Consider the following 16,302-nt stretch of genomic DNA (forward strand, 5'->3'; position numbering starts at 1 on the left):
CCTACCATTTCACAGTGGTTGGCTTATACCCAGACAGAAAATAGGCTAGGCCAGTGTTACTGCCCCAACAGTCTTTCATTAATGACAGGAATAGCTACCAATTATTCCTTGTTAATCACAGCACAGGACGATGTTATTGAATTTCATGATGTCCAGTGAGGTGGTTGGTACTGTATCATGCCTTGTCTAACGAAGGAAAAGAATGAGACTGTGGGAGCTTGAGATCTGTTCAAGATCCTTCTATCAGTCGGTCCCCTTTAGAGCCCTAATTGAAAGTTGGGTGTCTGATTCCTGAGGCACGCATTGAACCCTAAATGAAGCTTCATTGCTGTGGCGGGAGGTCGAGGATGGATGGAATGAGACTGCTACCACCTGCCCTCACACCTGGCGCAAGTGCTTGGAATTCCAAGACACCCCTCAAAGCACAGGCTTATGTCAACAAGAGTTTTCTAGCAGAGCTAAGGTTTATCTGCGAATCTGGCTGCCAGCATTCATCCTCTGATCTGCCTGCTCCATCCAACAACATAGACCCGACTTTCTTGCCAGCAGCCAGCGGAGCAGGGCAGCCAAGACTAACAAGTGTAGGCACTGTGCAGGGTACAGGGCATATGAATAGCACTATTCTTTGCTGGCCAACACTGGCCCCATTGTTTCAGGCAATGAATAGAGCTGTGTGGAAAAAAAAATTCACACACAAAGTAAAAGCTGCAAAATTTGTCTCTTTGTGATGGTTTCAGGACTGGGTGAAAAAGTCGTTCTTCACCTGGCGCTGTTTTACATATTCTTTCACAAATAGCAAGCACTTTCTGGCAAGGAAAGAAGCTTTCACTCAAAACCAAAAAAGTTACAGGTCACAGTGCAGGTGGGAGAAGTCGGAGTCAACTGCAAGGCTTAGCATTCCCATTCATCACGACACTGGGAGATGAAATGATGCAGGTCATTCATCACAGCATTCAGAGATCAGGAAGATGGAGCTGAGCTGAGCTCTTTCTCTGCTCCTGTGGTCGTCTTCATCTATTTGGCGTAGGGTTTTTCTCTCCTGACCCAGATAACAGAGAGAAACTTAAGCACCTCTGGTTAATTATAATATAGGATCAGATACTCTCTCAAAGCAAACCGTTGCCAGTGTCTAGCTGCCTTTGGTGGGGCTAGGCTTGGGGTGCCTTGCTGAGCCACTGTAAAAAAAAAAAAAGCACAACTAGGACTTCCCCCTTTACACTGTGCATGCTTTTGGATGAAGTCGGGCTCCACAAAACTACTGAAGGAGTTTAACTTCTCTGCGTGGAAAACAAGTTCCTCCCTGATGAAAATGCTGCAACAAATAGACAGAATGAAGCCCGACTTCTCTACATGTCATCTTCTTGTTGTCCAGTCTCTTGTGAAATGGCCTTGGAGGGTAGGTACCTTGTGGCATAAATAGTCCTAAGTAGAGTGCTGACTGGATTCTTATTTTGTGTATCTTGATGCCATGCAGTTTGGGAACCTAGTTTTTTTTCCCCAGGGAGTATCTTTATTCTTGTATTTAAAAAGAGAAGATTCCAGAAGCAGTCAAAACAACAAGAGCTTGCACGGCATTAGGTTCAAACTGACTTAACCCTTGACCTACAGAGCAGCTCTGTGAGGTGGCTCTATTTGCAAGGTTGTAATGAAAAAGGCTTTAAGACATCTGTCACCCAGCTGGACATGCTACTTTTGTCTTTCTTCACCTAAAAGAGTCAAATAAATTTGTGTGTGTGTGTGTGTGTGTGTGTGTGTGTGTGTGTACTATATATTTGTACATGTAAATCTAGGTATGTGTATACCTATGTGGGGAGGCCAGAGGTCCACACTGCTATCTTCCTCAGCCATTCTCCACCTTATCCTCTTCTGAAACATTTAGAGTGTGTGTGTGTGTGTGTGTGTGTGTGTGTGTGTGTGTGTGTGTGTGTGTGTGTAGAAGCACACCCATAGAACTCAGAGAACAACTTGTGGAAGTAGGTTCTCTCCACCATGTGGATCCTGGAGGCTCGATCTCAGGTCCTTAGGGCTGGAGGTGTGCACCTTTACAGCTGAGCTATCTCACCTACCATCTACCTTGTCTCTTGACACAAGGTCTCTTGATGAGTTTGACGCTTACTGATCGGCTAGACTGGTCAGCTAGAGAGCTCTAGGCATCTGCCTGTCTCAGCTACCATTGCACTAATTTTACAGATGCCCATGGCCACATCCAGATTTTTGTTTGTTTGTTTTATGAACTTCTGGGTATCTGAACTCAGGTTCCACGCTTGCAAGACAGGCACATTACCAACTGAACATCTTCCCAGCCCAAGAGTCTTTTATTTAAATGACAGGAAAGTCATCCTCTAGTTATGATACCTTATCAAGCATTCCAGCTTCTGTCAGTCTTGTGATCCCCATTAACTGATTTGTTAAGATTGGAGATAATGTCAGGGATCATTGGAGAATAGATGTGGATCTCTCAGCATACAGTCAGAAGTATAGGAGAGACTTCATGTGAGTATTTTCTTTGAAGACAATATCTTAGAGTTTTATTTTGAAGCCTTATAGGAATCATGGGCTGGAATTTAAAAAAAAAGAAAGATTAAACACAATGACAATAAGTCACTAAGATTTGGTTGGGGCAAGCAATGGTATTATATAAAAAAAAATTGTTACCAAGCACAACTTTTCACAAGGTGTAAATTAAAAGCTGAAAGTGTAGGAAAATAAAAGTCAATTAACTCAATCAATAGTGATATTTGTTTCCTTTTAAAGTAAACTATCACTTTTGGTCTGGTGGTGGCGGTGGCACACACCTATAATCCCAGCACTTGGGAGGCAGAGGCAGGCTGATCTCTGTGAATTCAAGGTCAGCCTGGTCTACAGAGCAAGTTCTAGGAAACTTGATACATGATGGTTACTCAGAGAAACTCTTTCTCAACTTCCTCAAAAAATTACCTTTAGAGGGAGATCAGAGTATGCCACCCCCCAAACGTTGGCATGAGGATTACGTTGAGCTGCTCAATTAAATTGAGAATGATTGGACAAAGGAAGAAATGTCTGTCACCCTTCCAGTCATAAGGGGGGGGGGTGTGTGTGTATTTTCTTTGAGAAAGATGCCTCACAGTTTTCTAGGAGGAAGCTACCAGAAAAGATTAGCTCATCTTCAACAACGAAGATGGCGCCTAACGTCAAGATGAGTCTGCTCAAATGGGCTTCACTGAAGTAACCCTACTCTTTAATGAGCTCATTGGGTTTTTCCTGGTGGTGTCCCTATAACTAATGGTCCCTTGAAGCCCCACAGTCTTTAGCTTGTTAAAATGGCATCTAAGTTCCCAAATTAAACCTCTTCTTCAAGTTTCACTTCTTGGCGATGAACTTCAATGCGCATATGTAATTATGAATAAAATTATGGATCCTTCCTCCTCTTAATTAGTCTTTCTTTCTTCCTTTTTTTTTTTTTTTTTTAAAGTTAATTTCCAGGTCCCAGGACACAAAATTTAAGAAGGAAGAAGAGCGTTTCCCTCTTCTGTACTTCCTTTTCTCCCTCTTGGCATCAGGCCAGAGAATGCCCATATTCTCGTGGTGGCCAGGGTTAGATGCCTGGAGGAAGTCCTTCTCCTCCTGCCTGTGCCTTTCCTAACTGCTGGCCCCCTTCTTCCTGAAATTTTACCTCTACCCATCTCAGATACAATCTGACTCTTACTTTTGTCATTGAAGCAGCTTTTGTGGTACTAAGCATCCTTCAGGCACAGTACTCAGCAGGTGGAAATTCCTACACTGGCTTCCATTTTCATGTCTCCCTAAGCACACATGTACTCATTTACCAGGCTGGGGATGCCTTACTTAATTCCTTCCTTCCTTCCTTCCTTCCTTCCTTCCTTCCTTCCTTCCTTCCTTCCTTCCTTCCTTCCTTCCTTCCTTCCTTCCTTCCTTCCTTCCTTCCTCCCTCCCTCCCTCCCTCCCTCCCTCCTTCCTTCCTTTCTTTTCTGTACAACATCAGCGATTCCAGGCAATATAGAAAGGATGCAGTGGGCTGGAGGGATAGCTCAGCCGTTAAAGGCTAGGCTCACAACCAAAAATATAAGAAAGGATGCAGATGACTGGGTTAAAAAACTAGAGCCAGGCAGCCTGGTGGTGGTGGTGGTGGTGGTGGTGGTGGTGGTGGTGGTGGTGGTGGTGGCGGCGGCGGCGGCGGCGGCGGCGGCGGCGGCGGCGGCGGCGGCGGCAGCAGCAGCAGCAGCAGTGCACGCCTTTAATCCCAGCACTCGGGAGGCAGAGGCAGGTGGATCTCTGTGAGTTCGAGGCCAACCTGATCTACAGAGTGAGATCCAGGACAGGCTCCAACGCTACACAGAGAAACCCTGTCTCGAAAAAAACAAACAAACAAACAAAAAAACCAACAACAACAAAAAACCAAACAAACAAACAAACAAAAAAAACCCCTAGAACCAGGCTTTGCATTATGCCTATGATGAAAATGACTGCATTGCTTCATGAATGCTTTTCCAGTGTTGGCATCGTGTTGACGTAGGTTGATTTCAAGATCCTCTCTCTCTCTCTCTCTCTCTCTCTCTCTCTCTCTCTCTCTCTCTCTCTCTCTCTTTCTCTCCTTCTTTCTCCTTTGTGTGTGTGTGTGTGTGTGTATGTGTGTCTGAGTGTGCACGCGTGCGTGCGCACGTGCGTGCGCGCGTGCATGCGTGCGCGTATGTTCACATGTAGAAAGGCAAGCATGTGCTTCCCACAGCATGCATGTGGAACTTAGAGGACAACCCCAGGGTCAGTCCTAAACTTCCACCTTGCTTAAGACACTTATTCCCCACTCAGATTCACCACCTTAACTGCCAGGGTTTGCCAGGCTCATGGTACTGCATCTGGCTTCATATGTGTTCTAGATATGCAAAGCCTGGTCCTCATGATTGCAGTGTAAGCACAGCCCCCACACCCACACCCACACCCACACCCACACCCACACCCCACACCCCACAGCTTGGCTTTTGATCTGAGCACAATCAGAAGCACACATTCTTCCCTGCTTCCTTAGTAACCTTAAACACTCACCTTTGGTTAAAGTTAGGGAAAACTGATCCAAGTAAATGGTTTTTGGAGAGAATGAGAAAACTCTCTTATAGGCATCCCCACCTCCATTCCATTTCTTCCTGATTGTTATTTAACACCTACAGTGACTTTCCCAGCATTTAACCTAACAATGCTTTTAAAGATTTAATATTACTCTATTTTTCCTCAAACGATATTTGCATAAGCCATAATTAAGTTTTTGGAGTCTTACAAAAAAAAAAAAAAAAAAAAAAAAAAAACCATTGAAAGGAAGAAAGCAGCGAAGCAAACATTATAAATTGGAAGAGCTAATCACATGAAAAACTACAATAGTTCCCAAAACGTAAAGTCAAAATTTACTCGTATTTCCTGAATGTTATGACTATTAATATTTTAAGATCTATTTATGCGAAGATACATCGTTGCTTTCTAATTTGCTCTTTTGTTCAAAGCGATTTTTTAACTACTAAAATCTTGTAACCTGATATCATAATCAAGCCAGTGAACTCTTAAACTGAAAGCAGGTTCCCTGTAAAATGCCTCATTCTCAGAGGCAGGGAGATGGAAAAGATGTTTCTCCTAACATGGGTGGTATTAATTGTTTAGGGGGGCACAGTGTCCCTTGGATCTGGGAAACCAAAGTGAAATGTCTTTTAACATCAGGAGCCATTTGAAAAGATGGGCATCCATCATTGTTATTTTAACTCTACCAGAAATCTTCTATCTTGTACTGTACAATACATTCTATTGTGCTAGCCTTGGGTATCTATCTTATTAATGTCCTTGGAGATTTTACAAACTCTTAAAGACGGAAAATTGTGGATGGTGCTCACAATTCAGGTCACGTGAGGTCTGTAAGCAATGGTGAGACACCTACCATGCACCTTTCAACAATGCTTTCTTCACTCAGTCCTCTGTGATTGGAATGGGTTTCTTTCCTTTTTTGCTGGTCTTTCTGGTGTTTCTGGATGATTAAAACAGAGAGAGGGTAGGGCTGCATGAGCTCCAGAAAAATACAAATATGTAAATAACAAAGGAGAACTATAGAGGCTGAGGCAGGATCATTGCCCTCGGAAGTGATCTCATTAAAGTCCTACAGACAGGACATTTTCTCAGAACTTTGAAGCAAAAAAAAATAAGTGTTAATGGCTTCTTTTAGAAGGTAACAATAATTTTAAACATTTATACAACCTAGTGATAACATGACAGGAACTTTAAATTAAGTCATTACATGCTCCTAAACTAAGCATTGTGTGCCAAGCTCGGATGGGAAATGTCCTGTAGACATCTCTTTTCTTCCTTTTTTCTTTTATCAACTTAACAAATGTTTGTTTTCAATTTGTGTTTGACAATGGACTTAATAAACTCTTTTACCTAGTTAGGATTTATGAAAAGTGTCCCTCATTCATAGGATTTGTCATTTGCATGATGGTAAAACAGGGGCATTTTCATTCCTGCCTTTCAAACACCTCCATTCTAATTTTCATGGTAATAGTAAGTGCACTTGACAACAATGGTCCATTGATCCTACCTGCCCTGGAGCAACTGGACAATTGTTAACCATAGAAGCCACAAAAACAGATAAGAGAATCAACCATTAGTGGAAAAGCGCTGTCTATAATGGTTTCAGTAATAATTAATATGCAAGCTAGCTAGCCCTGTCACACATCATTTCAGACTGGAATTGCATCTGTCAGTCCAAATCCTGACTCCATTCGAGGCATCCAGCACTGAATCTAGTTAGACAGTTAAGTGAATTAAAACAAAAATCTACAGATGCATGATAAATGCACAGGATGCTATGTCACACATGAACGACTCCTGTACAGGCCAAATGACAGATGTATTTCCGCGACTCCAGGCCAGGCTCCAGCACAAACCACTCTTCATTTATCAATAATTGGGCCTTAATTTCATTTGGCAGTGATGGAGCCTCATGCCCAGCTTCCTCTCCAATAGAGGAACACTAATTAGACTTTTTTTTAAAGGGGTGGGGTGGGGTGGGTATCAATCTTTGGACTTTGTTTCAAACAGTCAACCATAATCAAAGTTAGAGCTTGTCCTTGGGAAGAGAAGGTCTGCTTCGCCCACAGTTCACTGTCACTGATAATATGGTTCAGTGGGAACCCCTCAAGTACTGATGCTCCATTTCCAAATGATGACGTGCCAAGGGAGGAAATGATGAAGGAAGGGACTGTGGTGATAAACACTGCTCAGAAAGCATTTGCTCTTCTTATTCCTCACTGGGCTTTGCCTTTTAGGTCAGTGTGTGTGTGTGTGTGTGTGTGTGTGTGTGTGTTTGAAAGAAAGAGAGAGAGAGAAACAGAGATAAAGACAGAGACAGGGATAGAGACAGAGTGAGGCTCACAAACACCATTGACAGATGGGTTGGCAATAAAAACAATTATCTAATTCTTAAAATTTTAATGTCAGTGAGAAAAAATGATTAGGATTATTTTCTTGGGCCATCATATGAATTTTCTGAGGATTCTATTGCAGTTGCTAATATTGTAGGTGAATTCATGATCATAATAAAACAACTGATTAGATCCTACAGTCTTAGTGTTCCACACTCCCATACAAGTATGATAAGCTCCCCCATCAAAGGGGTCTTAGCCATATATATATATATCATGATAAGCCAAAACCACTGTGGATCTTAAAAACCAGTTCCCAGAATTACGACAACAACAACAACAAATTGAAGCTCATATAAATATCTATATATTGGTCACACTTTCTTTCTTATACTAAGAGGAATAATATCCTACCCTGATGCTTGCAGCCAACAAGATGACAACTGGCATGGCAGATGGCGTTTTATGCCATCTTCAAGTCAGACTTTTCTCTAGGTAAGACATGGCAGCCATTGCTCATTGGGGCTGACAACTAGCTTTGCTTTTCAAGCTCTCTGGAGTTCTTTCCTTTCCTTTCCTTTCCTTTCCTTTCCTTTCCTTTCCTTTCCTTTCCTTTCCTTTCCTTTCCTTTCCTTTCCTTTCCTTTCCTTTCCTTTCCTTTCCTTTCCTTTCCTTTCCTTTCCTCTTTCCTTTCCTTTCCTTCCTTTCCTTTCCTTCCTTTTCCTTTCTTTCTTTCTTTCTTTCTTTCTTTCTTTCTTTCTTTCTTTCTTTCTTTCTTTCTTTCTTTCTTTCTTTCTCTCTTTCTTTCTCTCTTTCTTTTGCTCTTCTTGCCAACCTTACCCTACAAGGCATGACAAAGGAGGGCTCTGCTCCGCTCCTCCTTCACCTCCTACTCACAGGCTTTATGTGAGCAGGCAGTCCAGTTGATCTTGCTGGCAATGATGCTATCCCCAGCTGCTCACGCTCCCTTTGAAATCACATTCATTATTCTTCATTGGCGTAGGTGGAGGTGGTGGTGCTGTCCCGAGGACTGACTGCAATGCCCAGATGATCAGTTGAAGTTGGCTGCCTGATCCAATATACAGCATAATTGAGGGGGACTAGGAGCGTAATCCATTCCTGTTTCACCCCAGTACCTATGCCAAATTCAACAGAGAGCTCTCCATATGGTCTAACACAAGTGAGGTAATGTGTATATTATGCCACAATAAATGAAGTCTCATAGGTTTCAATGGCTCATAGTAGCTATCAGGAATTTTTGCTAGCAACTCATGGGAAACTGAGCAGCACGCCATAAATGGGAAAGCCATAAATAATTCCGCAGCTCAGCCACCAGGGCTGTGGTGGAATGCTGTGCTTGCATTATCAACTCTAAACACTGACACGCATGTGAGCATGTCTGCCATTTTGTAAGCACCGAAGGGCTGGCAGTTATTTGGGAAAGATCTGAAGGCTGAAGGAGCTGTGAAGATTCTAGTCTGGATACAATACAAATTAAAATTCCAGGGTCACAGGGTCTGTGAAGACTGTTGGCACTTGTACTTCTTAGGAGATATTTGATGAGCAAGGTAAAGCAAAGTGTTCATGGGATAGATAATATCCATTGACTTTTGATAATATCCATCATCGATTGATGTTAGGCTTGGCCACATGACTTGGTGATGGGTCAATGGAATATGAGTGGGATTGCCACCCAATACTCTCAGCATGATTGTCCCTTGTTCCTAACACCATGAGACCAACCTAGATAGGGGCCACTTCAGTAGTCTGCATCCCAGAGTGAAGACAAGCTATAGCTAATGTATTATGAACATGGAACCTGGGATGTACTGAGCCGTTCTTGTCAGATATGAAGATGTGTAGCTCATTTATTATTGCAAAATAATTTAAGGTGACTGGTAGAACTCACATTTAAGATCGTATGAGCTACTTAATTATGACCACATTAGCTGACCATGGCGATCTGTCCCTGTAAACAAATAATGTTAAGCAGAGTGCTTGGCAGTGACATGCTCACTTCTGCTTCCTGAACTTTCCCTTCTATTTGCACAGGATGTTTTGAATTAACCCACAGAAGTTTGCAACCAGTGTGTTTCCACTATTGTTTTCCCCATGGAAGTGCTACTCACATGTGCCTCTTCTCCTACCCGTATGCCTTATGTATGCTTCTTACACTTGCTTAGCAGTTCCTCCCTACTTTGGTTCCTATAAGGAACAGATTCAGAGACCTAACATGAAGTATTTCATGGCTTATTGTTTCAAATTAGAGTATGTTAACAGTGTGCCTTGTCAATGATACTGTCATGTGCTCTAAATGCTGTTGAAGTCCTAACCCAAAGTGATGGCATCAAGATGTGGTTGGTGCATGTGGGAGGTGAAACACTGTATTAGTCAGCATTCTCCAGTGAAACAGAACCAATGGGATGAATATGTATGTATGTATTTATGCGTGCATAAATGTATAAAAGGATTTATCAAGTCAGCTTTAAAATAGTAACAACAGCAGACTCACACCCGAGAGTTGAGAACCTGGTATTTACTTGGTCCTTGAGGCAGAGTGTCTCAGAGGTTGGAGAAGTCCTACAATGGCTGTCTCTCATTGAGGGGTGTGGAGTTGACAAGTAGTCTCTCAATCCACAAGACAGTGCTTCAGCTGCCCAGTCTGGCCCTGGAAGTCCAGAAGGTTCCTAGAGAGCTGCTGATTTTTATTTTGAAATGATGACAAGGAAACTCTGGATCTGATATCAGCGAAGGGACCAGGAGCAGCATCAGGACAATTAAACTCAGGGGGAGGACTGAGCAAGAGGGGAGATGGCCTTCTTTCTACCATACCCCTTTTCATCTGGACTGCAGCAGGAAGGTGCTGCCCATTATCCAGCTGGGTCTTCCTGCATCAATAAAGGCAACCAGGACACTTCTTCAGCCAGGACTACCTACTCAGATGATCCTAATTTCTGGCAAGTTGACACTAAAACCAACCGTGTTAAGAACTAGCACCCTGTTGCATACATGCTCTTATGGAAAGGTTCCACAGTTGCTTTTCCATCATGTGAGGATGCAGGAGTGAGGTACCATCTATGAAAACCCTATCAGATATTTAAATGCCACAGCACCTTGATCATACCTATATGAGCCTCCAGAACCATTTATTGCTCATCAATGACCCAGTCAAAGGTATTTTGTTACAGCATCCCAAATAAACCAAGGCACTCAAATTGAACACATAATTTGTCATGTTCAGAAGAGATTAAGTTGGTTATCCTAAATTACATTTGGTGCACACCTATCATGTATGGATAAAAGTTTATAGAACTTAGGATAGAGTCCAGAGTACTATAAAATTGGCTAAAGATCTGTAGGAAAACAAACAAACATCATTTAGGAACATTCAAGGTTCTCTGTAGAGATGAATGCAAGCAATCAACACCTATATGAACAGATTGAGCAGAAGGATGAAGATAAGATCTGAATAAACAAACAAACAAAACCAGAAAGCCATAGTTCAGAAGTTGACCAGGAAAAAGAGCCAGGAAATGTCCTGGGCTTCTCCAGCCTGGCCCTGGGACATTCACTGTGTAGTGTACTCATGAGCATAGCCTTGAGTATAGAAGTTTCTGTTGAGAACATAAAGCCAGGGCTGGAAAGATGGCTCAGCCATTAAGACTGGTTACCGCTCTTGCATAGGATCTGCATGTGGGTCCCAGTACCCACATGGCAGCTTCCAACTGCGTGTAATTCCAGCTCTGAGAGATCCAAAGGCTCCTGCATGCTCAGAACACTGGGCCATGGATAGTGGCTATAATTGTGGTCATTTTCTCCTAAAGATGAGCCTGGCAAGCTCAACCTAGGCTTCAGTCCTCTGCTACATGGGTCTCTGTGGAGGGATTGCCTATTAGGGCTTAGTCTTTCTTGTTTTGCACATAGCAAACTGAGGAAGATCAGAAGAAATTGAATTGAAGTTTTCCTTAAGCTCACTTAATTGAGTGTGTGTGTCTGTGAGTTTCCCTTCTGTGTTTGTATACATCTTTCTCTTAAGAATCAATAATGGCAGTATTCATTTATATCCTCTATATCCTTATTTGATAAAACAAAAAGTAGCATAAACAAGTAAGTCTATTAAAAAATCATTCAGCGGCATGTGAAACCTAAGCCATTGGTCCACACTCTCCCAGGATTTAAGTAGATCATTTTCCTGGCCATGGGGCTGCTGAAAAGGCTTCAGAGTTTTGCTGTCTCTACAAACCCACTGACATGCAGGGAACTCCATTTCTCTCTCTTCCCTTTCTGTTCTGAAACTCTCTCGTGGTTGGGGAGATACTTAGCTCATTTTATCCGACCCTTCAAGGATGCGGAGAAGGCATGTTTTCCTCTATAGGCTTTGAAAATGCTCTCATGGCTTTTCTAATGAGGCGATCTATTGATAGAGGGTTCTGAACTTTGTGAAGAGAAGTTGTCTGTGTTTGGGGATCATCTCACCTTTAACAAAGGCAGGCCAGTCCATGGGTAGGTGCCAACTTTATAGGGTTCTCTTTAGTCTCTGTTTTTATTCACCTCTTGTATTTTCTTTTCTTTTCTTTTTTTTTTTAAGGAAAGATTATATTCTTGGTTTGCCAGAATCTAGACTATTCACAACTCCTTAAGCAAATCTGTGCTGGTTAAGAGTCACCATTGTTAGCAACAGAAAATCAACGTGGCTACCTGTAAACAAAGGGAACTTACTGGAAACCCAGGATACAAGGTGCAAAACCAAAATGGTTTATAGAGAAAAAAGGCTTTGGGAAGATAAGCGTGGTCCTGGAGTCCAAATGGCAAGAACTGACTGATAGTCTTTGCAGCATGTCAAGCCTGGAATGAATCCATTTTAATTTTTCTGTTTGTTTTGTTTTAATTCTTGTCTTGTTCAATATTCAGACTTCAAAACCTATGTCTTTTGTCCATTGGTGGCCTGAGACAAGCAGGACATTTTGAATGACAGATTTACCAAGACTGTAGACAATGGGGGATGGGAAGTCTCCAAAAGGAGGTCGAGGATTCCCATGAGAGGCTAAAGAGTGGACTCTGGATGACATTAACCTTCAAAGGCATCTTTCTTCACTGCTTTGTACACTCAGACCCCCCACATCTTCCCAGTCCAAACAGATCCAGAACCAGATGCTCCACTAGCCATGAACTCAGAAAGTCATGTGGCCAAAGGGGCCTTTACCATTTCCACAGGAGTGTCATTTTAACTTTAAAAATCATTCCACAAAGCAAAAGGCCAACTCTGTCTTGGAGGAAGCACAATTTTTTACAGTAGGTACAGTTGCCTTAGGTTTTCCAGTGAGGGCATGAGACAGACTGACAACCTTAAGCAAGCCTTTGAATGTGAAATAAAAAAAAAAAACATAAAATAAAACCTGGCATCTCATTTTATTATCATCTCCAAATCAAAATCAAGCGGAGGATTTTTGCTAGTCAAATAATTGTGACAAAGGTTCTTCAGGATGCTTACCCATTGAGCAGGGACAACCACCAGCACAGAGGGAAATAACATTCTTTGTGAGGACCCCTAGTGATACTTCACTGTTTAAGACAATATTCTAAATGTATCAAGTGTTGCCTGAGAACTAATATGCCATTTTGTTTCTTATGACTGAGCACTCTACAATAGCTTACACCTGGTTCTACTTGTAATTGGCACAGAGGGTTTCTGAAGAAAATAGGAATCTGGTGCTGACAAAGTCTATTCCATCTTTTTGATTATTTGATAATCTTTTTGATTATTTAAGAACATTCATGGGGATGAAAAGATGGCTGAACAATTAAGGGCACTTACTGACTTGAGTTGGTTGGGTTCCTAGCATGCAAGGTGGGCAGCTCACAATGAATGGCTTTAACTCCATCTTAAAGTAACTTAAGGCCTCTGGTCTCCTTGGCCACCTGCACTTAAATGTGCACACACAAACATACTCTCTTTCTCTCTCTCCCTCTCGTCTCTCTCTCTCTCTCTCTCTCTCTCTCTCTCTCTCTCTCTCTCTCTCTCTCTCTCTCTCTCACACACACACACACACACACACACGGTTAAAATAAAATACATATATAGGAAGAATATTTGCATCTCATATCGTTCTATAATATTGTATTCACTGCCATAAAATGCATAACCTTGCTGAGGATTTTTTTGTGTTTGTGTGTGTGTGTGATAGCTTTTTTTAAAAAAAAACTTGTTTTTGTATACATAGTCAATATAATTTTCAGCAAAGTATTTTTTTTCAAATTGTGAGGAAGAAAACAGCTTGCTAGAATTGGATGCATGATTTTTACAAACAGGAGTAAGTGCCTCTTTAAATGTATTATAATGCAATGTGGTAATTGATAGACTAGCTGAGTGTTCTGCAGATTAGTTCATAGTCACTATTCCTGGCTCAGGCTCCATAAACGTTAAACAGAAGTTAAAGAATGGAGATAACCTTTGCCTTCTGTGCCCTTGGTAATCACCTGCTCTCTCTTGTATTGATTATCTTGCCATCCTGTGGACGCTTGCAAAAGATGGTCATGCTGACAAGCAGTAAACAGCCAGGAAGGTAAGGGAGAGGGGTGTGAGCAGGAAGACTAGCTTTGCCCCCATAATTGATTGTATTCCACTTAGGACTGTTCTCTGAGTGTATTCTTTGAGCTTGGAGTGAGTCACTTGCAGTCTGCTCAGAAATAAGGAGTCATATGGAAACGCTGAGGCACATGGGATGAAGAGTCTCTGGATGTTTTATCTTGGAGTGATAGTGGAACGGGAGAAGAAGGCCACTGTGTCTTTGCAGAGCTGGGAGCCTTCAGGCTTTCACAGTCCCCCTTTCCAAGTCAACCCCCTCGTTAGTCCAGAGTTTCAAAAAGTAACACAATTGTCAGATATATGAGAGTTAGGCCAAGCCTACTTAGTTAAGTCCCAGCTCCTTTACGACCTGATCCCATGAGAGGTGCTGGGCAAATGGCCCAAATTCCCGAAGCTTAAGTTTCTCTGCAGTGGGACTGTCAGGATTAAGTGAAACCATGTACCAGAAGCTTCTGGTGTGCAGCAAGTGTTCCTTTGGTAGGTTTAAAATTAGCTACCATTTAATGCAGACCAGTTCCAGGTATTCAAAAGGACTCATCCCAGATACCACGTAAGGAGAGTATTACTGCTCCCGTTTAGTGTTGGAGATACTACATCCAGAGGAGACGAATAACTCAGAATTTGAATTCACACCTTTGGATTCCAAAGCCTATGTGCTTTCTCCTGAGTTTGGAGGTATTTTGTTGTTGTTGTTCTTAAAGATCTAGAGCCATTCTGTTAGCCCAGGGCCTGTGCATCCATACCAAAATGGATGGTGTCTGAAACAAAACTCAGATTCAGTATTCTCTAATGAGAAGAAAACCAAATTCAGTATTCTCTAATGAGAAGAAAACCAAAGGTACATAAGCACATTTCCAGACAGTATTATGGCATTTAAAGACTGTCTTTAAGGGACTCTTCCATGAAGCTGCTGGAAGGATCACTCTGTCTTTTCAGTATTCTCATCAATACTGAAAGCAGATACCACTTAATAGTTAAGTATATAACCTAATGATAACACCCTAATGATAACACTCCAAAATTGAACCATGAAAGCAAACTGGAACCCTAGAAAACTATGTAAACTATCAAAATCTCAGAGCCACTCTGTTTGTCTCTTGGTAATAATCACCTTCACAAGGTCATCATTCTGGTGTGTGCACAGGTTATTTCCTCTTCTGTAGTGCTACTATGATTCCAGTGATGCTTCTCAGAATCCCAGGAAACTCTTCAAGAAGAGAGAAGAAGGCTTTGTAAGTCTACTGGACTTACACATAGGCAATCCAAGGTCTACTCTCTGTTCCCCCACTAATGGATATGTTCTCTGGCTTCGAGCAAGTCACAACTCATTAGGGTCATCATCTGTAAAGGAAGTCTGATAATAGCTAAGGTCCATTCCAGTGGTGAGATCCTATGAGCTACAGTAGCTGACAGACATGACAAAGCAAGCCCTCGGGGGTGTTCTGATGCAACAGGCAAGGCTATTCCTAATTCTTAGTCATCGGAGACAAATATGGAAGAATGAGCATCACTCTCTTTGTGGTCCATTTGCAGCCAGAATGACTGTACATTATGTTCTACAGCCCATAAAAGGTCTGCACATACTGGAGGTACATGAATGGATACTGAGGATGCTGCTGTTGCTGCTGCCACTGAGCATGATCCTAACAGTGATGCTGATCCTGACTGTTGGTGATACAGTACAGTGAGGTGCCGAATCAAGGGTGCTTGATGAAAATGTTTCTGACATAGCTATTCTGTGATCCTCTTCATCTCTTTATTCACTGACTGACTGACTGACTCACTGACTCACTGACTCACTGACTCACTCACTCACTCACTCGGAGATAAACCACATAGTTTAAGTCCTCACATGGTTTTATTCTGACTTCAGAAACTCAAGTACAAACTCAAAGGTTTGATTTCTGTTTGACACATCTGAAATGTGGCACAAGTCTTGAAAACTGAACACCAGCAAAGTGCTATTTTGATACCCGTGTGACTCCTTGATGGCACAAGAAAGGGTCAATGATGCCCTCTTGCCCACTCCACCCCCACTTCTTACCTCCTCCAGACCTGACTCACCAGTTTCAGGGGGTGCTGTGTTTTGGATGATACTGAACTCTAACGGTGTTTAAATAGTGATTTCTGGAAGGAAAGAAACAAGATCCTTGTTGAAAGGATCTCCCTCTCCAGAGGGAGAAAGTTTGAATTATCTTTAGGAAGGTTGTACTTTGGCTCAGAGAAAATCATTTCATAGAGCTTTGGGATTACCAAAAGAGAACTGAAAGGTCTTCTTTTCCGTGTATACTGTATAAATGACGGCTGTTTTGTTTAGTAGGT

The 16,302-nt window shown here is 42.1% G+C and overlaps 1 long non-coding RNA gene across 1 annotated transcript; it reads right to left on the minus strand.

Annotated features, from left to right (window-relative positions):
• Positions 1-727: 727 nt before the first annotated feature.
• LOC121824104 (uncharacterized) lies at positions 728-8,529 on the minus strand. The gene is made up of 4 exons (XR_006065899.2): positions 8,292-8,529; positions 5,915-6,001; positions 2,356-2,557; positions 728-1,039 (listed from the first exon to the last, which is right to left on the minus strand). It is a non-coding gene; the product is annotated as an uncharacterized LOC121824104 (long non-coding RNA).
• Between the last annotated feature and the right edge of the window lie 7,773 nt (positions 8,530-16,302).

This window comes from Peromyscus maniculatus, chromosome 19 (assembly GCF_049852395.1).
Source record: "Peromyscus maniculatus bairdii isolate BWxNUB_F1_BW_parent chromosome 19, HU_Pman_BW_mat_3.1, whole genome shotgun sequence".
Taxonomy (NCBI): domain Eukaryota; kingdom Metazoa; phylum Chordata; class Mammalia; order Rodentia; family Cricetidae; genus Peromyscus; species Peromyscus maniculatus.